Source organism: Platalea leucorodia (genome assembly GCF_965183815.1).
Source record: "Platalea leucorodia genome assembly, chromosome: 2".
In the NCBI taxonomy this organism is placed as follows: Eukaryota; Metazoa; Chordata; class Aves; order Pelecaniformes; family Threskiornithidae; genus Platalea; species Platalea leucorodia.
In genome coordinates, this window is record NC_138824.1 from 95,765,575 (window position 1) to 95,778,433 (window position 12,859).

Below are 12,859 nucleotides of genomic sequence, written 5' to 3' on the forward strand. Positions count from 1 at the left end.
ATAAATGGATATCAGCTTATTTTTAAAAAATGTTTAGGGACATTTGAAAACGTTTTTGACCATTTTGTGTAATCTTCATCTATACTTGCATTACATAGTATGCCTGCTTGCACACCCCCTATGTAAACTGGGAACATCTCCAAGAGGGAAAACTTACCTTGTAAATAAATAATAGATCTCTTTCCCCTCTCTCTCCCACATCTCTGTGGGTACTACCCGGGGAAAGCCTGTGCCCACTAGGAAGGAATTTAGAAATCCACCTGGGAGCCCCCCTTTCCCTTCCAGCACATCCCATGGCATGGGGAGTTCACACTTCTGCATCACAAGGCACTGTCCTAGTTCTGCAAAGAGCATGGAGGAGCTGGAGGAGACAGAGCATCATCTCTCCAACTTGGGTCGGCGAAAGAAACTGCGTCTTTCCGAAGCCTTTCGGAGAGTGGAAAGCCTTTGGGAGAGTGGAAATGGAAGGGAAGATCGGGTCCTATTGTATGGTGTAGGCAGAGTGGGTCTGCCTGAGATCTGTCTTGGTGGCCTGAATAGTCCTGAGAGATTCATGCCACAACCCCTTAAAATGAAAGCGTCTGTCCAGTGAGCTGCCCTGCAAATAGATTGAAACCATTTGGCTAAGGTTGCATGGTGAAGGAAATAGAGAGCTTCCTGTCTGCTCTGGACAAAGGACCCAGGAATCTCAGTAGACTACAGCGGGGGTTAAAAACTGGGGTAATTAAAGAGGGCAAGTTAAATGTCGTGGATGGTCCCACCCTGCAGGGAGCACACAGAGCTGTGTTAGTGCTGTCAAGTCAGTCAAGGGCTCCCACTAGTGTTATTCTTTATTTCAGTTCCATCGCTTGAAAAAGGAACTAAAAATAGGAGATTATTAAAGACAAGAAAAAGTACAGTAAGAAAAAGCAGCTGTCATAACGGTTAGGCTCACGGATACTTTCACACTTGATTCATCAGTTTTAAACCTGATCCATGCTGTCAGTTCCTCAAAGCTTATACAATCTGGAAGTTTCTTGTTGAAAATAATCAGATGCCATTGTCAGCACCTAATGAAGAAATGCAACACTTTGTGAAAAACTGTCAGCAACGTAGGTGTTCGCCAGCATCTTCAGAATAGCACTCTGGAGAAGGATGGTGATTGAGGTGATCTGTCACCACTGTCTGTGGCTCCTTTTAGGGGCATCCATGAGCATGCTATGCCTGGTCCTCAAAATACATGGTGTTGGGATGCAGAAAGGATCTGAAGACAAGGGGAAAATCTGTCTGACTAAAAACATGTAATGTGTGTTTGTTGTTTGTTTTTTTTTTTTTTCAAATCAAAGCTGCAAGTTGAAGATCCTGCTCTTAAAAACAAATCATGTAGATTTGGATGTCAGATTGGGCAATAGCCAGGTAACATTAGAAAATTAAGGTCTTGGGACAGTGCTAAAGCTGACACATCTAGAAGTAGATATTTCCATAACTGACTGTTTAGGATGGTTTGTATTAGACAGTCAGCGATTTGCACTGCTTAATAATAACAAGTACTTTTTGCCAGATATTTCTGTGTAACACTGAGCATTTCTAATGTTGGAGTCTTTCTAACATTCCAGCAAAGTCCACAGTTTTAGAAATGTATCTTCTAACACACTGAAGTACATCCCTGCCTTGCATTTTCTTTTCTAGCAAACATGATGAGCACACACTACTAAGAGCTACTAACTGGGGAACTATGAGCTTCTCAGGTTTTTGGTCTACCTGTACAAAAAATGCATATCTAAATAGGAAGAAACCACAGGAAGAAACAGAAATTTTTACATTTGGACTAGATATAGACATAAGGCACAATTAAATTCTTTGTATTTTCATTGAACTCTGCATCTAGTCTGGCAATTTCCAGGCTCACATCCTGCATCCCTTATTAAATAGAGACTTTATATTTGCTCCCTGTGTATCATGAGTGGCTGGCATGGCTTGGGAGAGCAACCAGACTGCTTTTTGCTAGCACTGAGCAGACCACTCAGAAAATTGCAAAGTACCAACTATTTTACATAAAAAAGGCGTGGGGAAAAAAGCGATGAGGTAACTCCACTAGAACATACAATAGAGAGATTTCTGACTCTTCATAACTCTTGGCTTACCTAAGAAAAGCACAACCAAATGCACAGCTCAGAAAGAGAAAGCTACACAAATCCAGATGAGACACAAATATTTTGTGTGTAAACATGCTGCAATGACCTAGCTAATACATGGTCAATTTTCTGCTTTTTTTTATTAAACTTCTAATTCAGGTTTGTGCACACCCATTTCTTTAAGTACCTGGTATTCACCAAATATATTAGGACAAATTACCTGTGGAACAGCAGTTAGGTAAGAACTAGGGAAGAAGCCGTGACTTTAAAACCCCAATTCTATTTCTCAGTAAAAAATGGAATTCTACAAATAAGTGTCAGGCCAATGTTTACAGCGTTGATACTGTAGATGCTGCCTCATTCACTTTTCTATCAGGGACACTACTTTTCAGTTAGGTATTAAAATAACGAAAATTATTTGAAGATGGTTAAAACATGAGAGAAAGAAGACTTCTGGGCCCCAGGAAATCCATGAGCTCTGCCTGAGGCAACCTTTGGGCATGCCAAAATCAGTGGCAAACCTTTGATTCCTTACTACTGTGGGGGCTGGTGCTGTGTACCATGCTGCCTTTTGCCAAGCACAACAACACCCCAAGTTAAAAACCTTTCCTTAGCACATGCTGTCCTTCCACAGGAGGGAAGACCCAACTCAGGGAAAGGTTGTGGGCATGAACATGAAGAACAATCTAATGTCCTGTGAATACACAGGGAAAACTGCCGAATGTTTTTTCCTTCTTCCCAGTAGGCAAACTGTCCAATTTTGAGGACCGTTAATCTTCCCGGATGCCATACATAGGGTGCAGCCTTTACCGCCTTGATGAAATTACTTTCTTTTTAAAAAAAATGTTTCCTGCCTTCTGAACGCCAAAGAAATGGTGTTTTTCCTCAATACATTTAGGCCCTAGCCCAATGCTGATTTGACTCATTCAGGGCTCTTTTTCTTACTTTTCTGGAAGCTCTCTTAGGAAATAAGATGAAACATATAAGTAGATTTATGGACATGTGTAACATTGCTGCCATGAATGAAAGGACAAACTTCCTTGTGCCTCCAGACCTACCATACACCGAGTTTTGCATAAACAAATAGTATTTTCTTTTTCAATCTTCCTGAACTTGTGTTCATTTAACGTTACACACTTTATCAAAGGCAAGCTCTTCAGTTAAAAAAAAAGAAAAAAAATCTGGGAGAAAAAGGTCATTCTCTTGGGTTTAATTTTAAAGGAGGAGGAGTAATAAATTAAGTTGATCCATTCACGGAAACGGACCTGTACAACACTGAAACTATGCTGTTTCATACAAACAGGTGCTACTTTTTCAAGTGGTTGGGTGCCCTTGACACTTCCGTGAGAGTTACAGCTATGAGTAACTGCCTATGTTTTATGTATCTGTGCTTGAGCACCCACAGGCTACTAAAGAGAAATACAAAATAGCATGCACAGCTGAAGTGCTGCTATGCTCAGGAATCTGTAAGAAAGCTCTGTTGTCTTTTGATAGATTAACTGAAAGAGGTGACATTATTACTGAACCAGATCAATCCTACACTGTCTTCCTTAGTCCGTATCTTTATAATAAGACATGGCTTTGTTTTCAAAACAGATCTTGCACTCTTTCTTCTAGAACGGGAATCAAGATCAATTAGCCTTGAACTTTCAATCACCTGTTTTGCAATCCTTTAAAGATTTTTCAAGTTAAAGAAGGAAAATGCATTTTCTTGTGGCCCAGAATATAACTTCTGTATTAGGTGTACACAGGGCTTCTATTTACAGCACCAGAACAATAAGATTATCCCCAGCGATCACATCAAAACATGAATTGTGGTTTTTGATGACTAGACCCTAATTATTTTTTTAAATAGAGATAAAAACGTTACTATAGCAGATTTCATCCTACTGGAACAGGCTTGCTTTTACCAAGTCATCTTGTCCTTCACAAGCACAAAGCCAGAGGTGTCCACAGTCTGCAGTTAAAAATCAGTTTCAAAGTGGAGCAAAGGGAGGTGGAAAAGCCTCTGCCTGCTCCTGCCCATTCGCCCTGTCCCCAGGAGGGGGAAGCCGAGCTCCGCCAGTTGAGAATAAAAGTTGCAGTGAATTAAAGTGAACTGTGGGTAGGATTTTTTTTTCCTTAATATCAATTATTCTTACACTTACTCCCATGCACGGAATTAAAATGCTCCTAGTGGCTTCTCACCGGATCCCCCACCGTGGGCAAGCATCTTTCTAACCCCACTGATAAAGATCTAAGTTTTGAGTCAGAGAGGATTTTTTTTTTCTAAGCAATTTTCCTCTTGAGCAATAGGAGGATCAAACTGACATGAACCACACTGTGTTTCTGGCTGTCCTCTCAGCCACCCAAACGCACTGCTCAGAGGTTTAATAAGGAGTCCCGAGCCCAAGTGTCACCAGTTTAAATTAACAAAAAATGCACCAATTCCTGTTATGCAGGGCCAACAGCCTGTCTGGAGTGGTTCTTCTCCACACGTAGGAAGATCAGGCTACTTTCAGATAAAGCCATTTTAACTGCTGGAAATGAGAGAATGATTCAGCTGCCTGAACACTGTCATGCCATTGGAGGCACCTGGGTCTCCGGGTGGGAGCAGACTTACCGTAGGTGCACATTGTACCCCCAGACCTGTCTCAGATACCCAGGGGCATCTGCCCCAGCACCACTGCCCACTTTGGGGCAGCCAAATCCTCCACTTGGACGTGCTGCCTGTCCACCCTGCACGGCAGGGTTTGGTCTGCAGGCCGGTGTAAGGTGTCAGCAACACACCGGGTACAGGCTGAAGCATGGGATTCAGCTTAGAAAATGAAACCTTTTCGTGAAGTACAGTAACTGCAATGAAGTGGCGGCTGTGTGTTTATCTCCAGAGCGTAAAACCATTACTTCTGAAGTCGCTACGTAGCGTTTCACCTGCTGCAAGAATACAAAGCCCTTGTAACTGTTTTATGAGCTTCTTGGGCTGTCAGGAGCTCCAAGTAACAAAGGACAACATGTGTTGGGTGGATCGTTTACTTAAGGAAGAGCAGGCTGCCTGCAGACAGGGAGCAATTCCCCTACGCAGAGAAGCCAGCCCTGCTGCCCAAGCAGTGACGCACCCTCCACGGCAAATACCACTTCAGACCTGTCTTCCTGAGGAATCTACATCAAAAGCTCATGCCAAATAAATCTAATCAAGTACATATTATTATCCTCAGCAGACAACTTTAAGCACTCGGACAATTATACAAAGCAATTTTTTAATTCAGAGCAGAATCATCTTGAGAGATATCTGCCTTCATCTGCCCAAGGGCAAAAACCAGTGTCCTTTCCCTTTTGATAATACTGCAAAAGGTGAGCATACCTGACAAGCCTTAGGGTCAGCAAACAAACATGGTATGAAATCATGGATTGACTGAGCAAATTCTTCCTCACTGGTTTTAACAAGGAAACAGCACATGCAGTAGATATGCACACAAAGCGGCCCCCCGTCTAACGCATTACAGCTAGCCTAAAAAGCTTGACTAGGAATTAAAAAAGATTTTTTAATAAACAACTATTTAGCAAAAGATGTCAAGGTTCTTTCATGATATAGTATTTCTAATTTTCCCCAGTATATTAGCCCTGAATGTTTTATTTTTCATACTTTCAAACCTTCCTCAAAATGACCAAAAGCAAGCAAAGCAAAAGATATAAAAAACATTTTTTTATACAAAAGACTTAGAGAACATTTTTTTGCATCCTAGTTCTCTGCTGTGCCTTTCTGTGTATTTGTATAATGCACAGCCTTTTGGTTCTTGTGGGAAATGCCAGTATGTGAGCAGTATATAGTATTGTTGGCCCAGAATTTTTGGAGATTCCTACTGGAAAAAAGTCTCCTTATTGAGTATACATCACCAGGAAGTAGAAAACTGTGCATGCCAATTTTTGTATAAAATTTGGCATTGTGATTTATATTTCCAATATAGAAGCAGTTGCTTCAATAACAGAGTTTCTAAGTGTATACATGATTTAATGATATACAGGACTCACTGCAACCGCCTCCATTCCAGGAGCTTCTATTTCCCGCCAGGAACTGCTGAATATTTTCTTCCACATGAGCACAATTCATTGCAATAAAAATTATTCTCTTAGACTATTTTTTAATTATGCCTGTTGGAAAAACCCTTACCTATATGGAAACTATGTTAACATTGTGCAATTGAGAGTCTGACTGCACGCATGCTCATTTCCCTGCCAGTGCCAATGCCAATGCCAGCTCTGTGGTGCAAACCCTGTGCATTCGGTTCTGCGGCACGGTAATTCAAAATCTGGGGCTCTAGGTAATGGAATTTTTTTTACACTGGTCTTTCTACCAGTCCATACTTTTCCTGGCCATGTCAACAAAAAGATGGAAAGACAGGTTTTGTGATGCCAAACATATTAACCCTTTGTACACGCATATTCCTCATCAGCGGGGTTTTTAAGTGCTGCGCACAGCCTCGTCTGCTGACAACCTGCTTTGGGGTTGGCAAGCGTGGGAGCAGCACCAGAGCCACAGCACACAGTCCTCTCTCTCCCTCACTTTTCTTTATTTTGCAAGGTCTCTCCGGAGTGACTTACATACAGACTCAGTTAGCCCTATGCAAATTTTAGCTTGTACATTCTTTTGTACTTGCATTTTTATTAATTCTTTTTTTTGTGTGCCTGTAGACACCACCGGGTTTCAAGAAACAGTGTGCTGCCTGCCATACTACCTCATACCGGGGACCCTGCAAATACCAAGCACATCCCAAAATTCATCTCAGCCTGTCCCCTGGTCTCACACGAACCCGGAGCCTGAGAGAGACCTGGTGGAAGCGGCTGCTTTGTGCAGTCTGTGGCCTCGTGCTGGCCTTGAACATCCCCCCGGCATTCTCTCTCCAATTCACATCATTAAGCCAAAGTTACAAAAATCTTTATACGTGTTAGAAGCGGCATATTCACTCTCAAACAACTTCCACTGCCATATCTTTCTATACTCAAAAAAGAGGATTTGAGAGCCTCTTTTCACGAGCTCGAGTCAGCAAGCCCTCGCTGTGCCCTGCACCCTTCCCGTCTCTCCCACGTCCTCCCTGCGCCGCCCCACGGGCTGGCATGCCCACCAGCGCTACCAGCTCCTGGCAGTGCTGGGGGAGACCGCTCCTCTGGGTGTTTGTAGATAATGTTCTTTTAATGGGCAACAAGAAGCAGTTTCTTGCCTGTTTAAAGTACTCAGAAAATCCACTGCTTTCCCACATTACTCGCCCTCAGAGCTTGGTGAGTAGGTCCTTCCCAGCTGAAGCCCATTTTGTCCTTCAGGGGTGACAATGTTTTCTTTCAAAAGGTAGACCCAATTTATTTCCCTGTTCTTTAAGCCCCTCAGCTCCTGGCCTAGGCAGCAGCCTCTGTGGTGCCTCTCTCCAGTCAAAACAACCACCACTCCTTAGATTAAAGATGAAGGGTGGGTCTGAGCTTGAACTTACCCAAAGTTTGAAGCAGAGGACCTACAAGGATGAGAGAGTGTAAATGGCTACTGTTGGAAGCCTGGAATCCATCTTGCACAAATTAACCCAGAATATTACACTAGGATCCAGATCTGAACTTCCTCATAGCTGTGGGAAGTCATAGACAAAGTTCTTGACCTAAGTCTGTTACAGATTAATGCTAAGTGACTTTAAAATGGCACACATGCAACCACAGAGTCTGTGCGTGCCATCTAACTGTGTTTCTAGTCTTGGCAAACTAATCATTAGATACGAACTAATAAAGTGAAAACATTCAGATTTTAGTATGTCTTGTGTTTACCACTTTACAGCACCTATTCAAGAATTTCAATGCTTTTATGAGAACTAGGTGATCCTAATAACAGTTCTTCAAAACCAGAAACAGCTCTGTACCTGCTATTAAAAGGACTATAAACCATCCATGCAAGTAAAAGCATTATAAATTTTTTACTGCTACTACAGTATTATTTGTTGGAGAAGCCCATCCCCACAGAATTGGGATGCTGATTCTTAGAAAGCATGAGCGCCATTCGTTCATATTGACTTCAGCAGAAGTTGCTGACACTTGGTCCTCGGATCAAGAAGCAGAAAAACACTATCACAGCAGTACTCTGGGACAGTGTGGGCTCAAAATGACAGCAATTACATATCTGAAAGTTAATTTTGAAAAAAGACATAAAACATTTAAGTTTTTTTCAATTACTATAATACAATTTTTGAGTAATTACATATTTAAGCATGCGTTCTTGAAGAACCACAGTCACACTCCTTTTGTCTCCCTGTCACTGGGGTGAAAAAGACCCTGTTTATGTGAGCCTGTTTTTTTCTATAAAGTACTGGTAAAGATTTTCATGTGAAAACCCAGTGCTTCTTATCATGCTAGGATGTGCTTGGAGGACCAGATTACAAAGTCTTTATTTCCTTACGAAAAATTAAGGGGAGAAGAGAGATAGAAGAGAAGGCAAATGACCCAATGAGGGAGCAGATACTCACTAGAGCTAGGAAAAAAGGGGGACTCACTGTAATGGCAGTTAAAAAATAACCCTGAGTCCCCCCTTTTCTTTTAAATAACCGCCATTTGCTTAAAAGATAATGGTCAACTCAGTAATGTCAGAAACACCAATTTCCACAGACAATTTTGAGTTATAATTTTTGTTTCAAATTATAAATTCTCCAGAAATGCCAAACTGCAAAAAATGTTGACCCGCCCTCATTTCCCAAATTGAGAGAAGAGGGTTGCCCTATCTAGCCCGCAATAAGAAGACTACGTCTAATGGCATCACTGCCCCACATGGTATTGAAACCTGGCTGACATTGTAGCCTAATAATTGCAGCCAATTGTGTATTTTTCTCTTTTAAAAGACAAAGGCCTTGACCATACAGAGAGGTCATGTGGATAGTATCCAGAACATGATAATCACAAGAACCAACACATCATCTGTTCAGAGGTGACCAGCCAGGGGGTTATGTATGTTTAAGAGTCCTCCAGACACCTACGTGACTGATATTGTATCTATAGCTGTCACATATCTGAGGCCAAACTTGGATTTAGGATTTGGAACCTCTAAGGAGCAGTTTAGACTAGGATAAAAGGGGTTGCCATGACTGCAGTGGCTTAGTTCAAAGCTACTCTTATAAGACAGCATCTGAGCGGCTGCTCAGCCATATAGGCTAAGGGTCTAGAGCCAACGGAGAGGACTACATCTCACTTCTGGCCCTAATTTTTCTGGTTGAACACCCAGCTATTCCTATCATCCTCTTAGTTTTACTATTGAAGAACAATGAATAGCCTATTATGTGTATCTACTTTAGCACCATATTAGGATCTGATCCTCTGGTAGACCAGGTCCTCTAACTTCCTTGGTTTGGGGCTTTTAAAATTTTTTGCATCTGACCTGAAACTTCATAGTATTGTCCTCAGGCTGAAAGAGCCAAAGATGTCTCTGCTGTCTCCATTCAATAGTAACATACCAGCTATTTTAAACATATATACTTTCCAATTACACATAATGCTTCTAGGAGAAACGCAGCCACTAGACAGTATTGCCTCACATTTTGTGCATTCCCAGAATTTTTTTTTCTTGAGAACAAGTCTCTTCCCAGAAGAACATCTCATAATGCATTAAATTAACACATAAACTGCAAAAGAGGTTCATCATCACTGCCCTTAGCTTGGTATACAATGAAAATCCTGTTAAACCATTTTGAACTCTTCCCTTGACAAATAAAACATGCTTATTTTAATTCTTCAAAGCTGACAAGACAATAAGGTCACATTTTTATTTGGTTAGATCACAAGCAGATAGCGCTTGTTTGGGCACTTATCTAAAAAATGTAATCTAAATTATTTATAACTAAGAATCACTAAAAGTTTCTCATTTTGAAAAGACCATGCAGGATTGTGAATCTGAGAAAGGAGCAGGATCTCTCAGTCCACAAGTTTAAAGCTTTATTTTGAGTCTTGGTGAATTAAGGGAAAGATCATACTGTAAACATACTTGAAAGCATTTTGTCTTGTTTCTAAAGGTGTATTTGAAAGTTTTTTCACATCTGAATAGAAACAGGATAATAATCAGAAGACATAATCTCCTGAGAGCTGAAAGGAAAACAGAAAATAAAGCCAATGTAACCAGTACAATCCCATCTGTACATTACACCTTTGTTCTGGGCAACTTCAATTCCCATCCAGTCTGACAACAGATAAGAGGCAGACGCAGGACCAAAACCACCACGTTAAATTATAGCCATGCTATTGTTTTAATGGATAATTGTGAGAGATAACTGTGTTCAGCACTTGAGGAAAGGCCATACAGACCACTCTCAAAGCAAGTACCATTGCCAGCTGGGAGGAGACCGAGCTCTGCTGGCTCCTAGATGTCGGCCCCAGGCTAATTTACCTTGTAGCCTCGGCCCTGGCTCAAAGTCCCTCACCTTCTTGGCAAAGCCTGTTGCTGAGGGATGAGTGCAGACAGTGACCAGCCTCACCAGACCTCACTTTTCTCAGCACACTACACCCCCTCGACAGAGTAATAACCCTGCCTGTCTCTGAATGGAGCTTCAAAGGCAGCCCAGCCATATAGCCACCTATGGATTCAACAGCTGGGCCTCATCGTAATGCACAAACCCAGTGAAACACCACCAGTTTCTATAGCACCCTCATAACAAGATTTTAGACACTTTCCCAGTCTGCCACTCGTCAGCAGAAAGTTAATTTTTCTACAAAATATGACTCAGACAGAAAATGCTTGGGGCCATGATACTAGACCAGCAGATATCCTCCCCTGCAGGACTCACTTTCCTTTTAATGACTTCCCAAAGATTTTTTCCCTCCAGTGGGAACAAGAAGAATGCCAGATGGATATCTTCTGCTTGGGCAAGACCATACTGGACTGGCTCCACACCAAACCACAGTCAGAGACATGAATCAAAGATTAGATTCTCAGTGAAAATAAAACCACACTGTTAGGGGGTAATACAGGAACAAACACATCTAGGAAACATGGGGATATGAACAGTCCAGACAACTTATTGAAGTTTGTAGTTGGCTGGAAAAAAAAGTTGCTGGCACGGAGTCTTATTTAGAAAAAAAGAGCGTAATACCTTGATTAATCCCAAGGAGGTAGCAAAGTTACAAACACTTGTAATACATGCCAGATATATATCTTATACTGTGGCCTAAATAGCAGAACTTTCAGGGACAGAAATATCCCAAATATTCTTCAACGATTTCCACTGCTGATGAAGCTAGCAACATTTCTATTGAGAATGGATGCTGTCCATCAGGCTTACAATGAATGATTCGGGCACTCAGACACTTTCGCAGATCCTTGCAACTAGCGGCTGTACTTATTTAGAAGCGCGCAATATTCTGCACAACATTTTCCATTGTGTCACAGAGTAGCTACTACACCATTTTCGTCTGTGTTTTCACAGCCTCTTCTGCTTTTGTGGTTGTGTGGGTGGACAGGCATGGGCAGTACATGCAAGCCGCAGCGAGGAACCTGTACGCGTGTGAGCGCGGGCAGAGGAAGTCGCTATGCATGCATGCTCGACTGAGACCCTTCCAACTGTGATTCCAGGAAAACCTTGCATGGCCCCGGGTGGAAAAACAGGTGTTCGGATGGTAAAATTAGCATGAACAGGGAAACTGGACACTCTTACTGCGTATTCTCTCACACTTTTTATTCCAGCAATTTAAAATCTGACTGAAAATCTCTGTATAGCATGCAGAGAACAAAGTAAGAGATAAATCTCTACTGAATTTTGAGTTGCCTCAGTGGCGTGTGTTGTGTGGCCGATGTATTCCTGTGGTTTTCATTCCCGCTGCTTTTTTTTCTAACCTCGTATGCTCATGGGTGGAAGTTCTCATAAAGGGAATGGTCAAGCGAAAGATACAGCATTTTAACAAAAAGTCATCTTACCTTTCTTGTGGATCTATGCTGGCCTCATGCACACATGCATATATATGTGCATTTTCTTTCCCATAGTCCTGGTATTCTGAAAGCAGAGCAGAACGTGGATTGCACCTACTGCGTAGATATATGAGCAACATGCAGGAGAACTGGGATTCCTTCCCTCCCCTAAAATATAATCAATGCACAACCTGGTCCATTTGAAAAGCAAAGACAAATAAAACCCAACACTTTCTCTAGAGCAGTCTTATGAGCTAGAAGGGCAATGCTCCTTTCAACCAAGGATGATCTATTATACCCTGAGCGGGGGTGAAGACCACTAGGGCAAGAAAAATAACCCGAACCTCCCCAACCTTTCCCTCAGTTTATAGACAAGTTGCCTTGCAAATGTCTCCCAAGAATTCCTCAACCGTCTGTTGTGGTCTCTCCCACAGCCAAAATATGCTAAATTCTAGCAACAGACTTTAAACAAACGCAAGGACTCTTCAGGGAGATGTGCAACAGCACAAACCCCTAGCTGCCCTACTTTCAGAAATGAAGTAGAACTGACCGGAATAAGGGAAACGACCACTGCTGAGAGGAGATATGTCAGTCCCTAAAACAGTGACTCAGAGAAGGTCCAAACATAGCTTAGCAGCTTTTTTCTCCTAACAAGGCTCCCAAGGTTTTCAGAGGGAGGACGGATGAGGGACACAGCTGCACACACATCTGCAGTCCTTTACTTGCAGTCTCACTGCACGCCAAACACATATGCACATACAAACATGCACACGTCAGGAAAGAGGAATGCACATTTCTGCACCCTGGCTGAGGTATAGCAGGAGCAGTCAGTATGTTAATCCTGCTTGTTGCA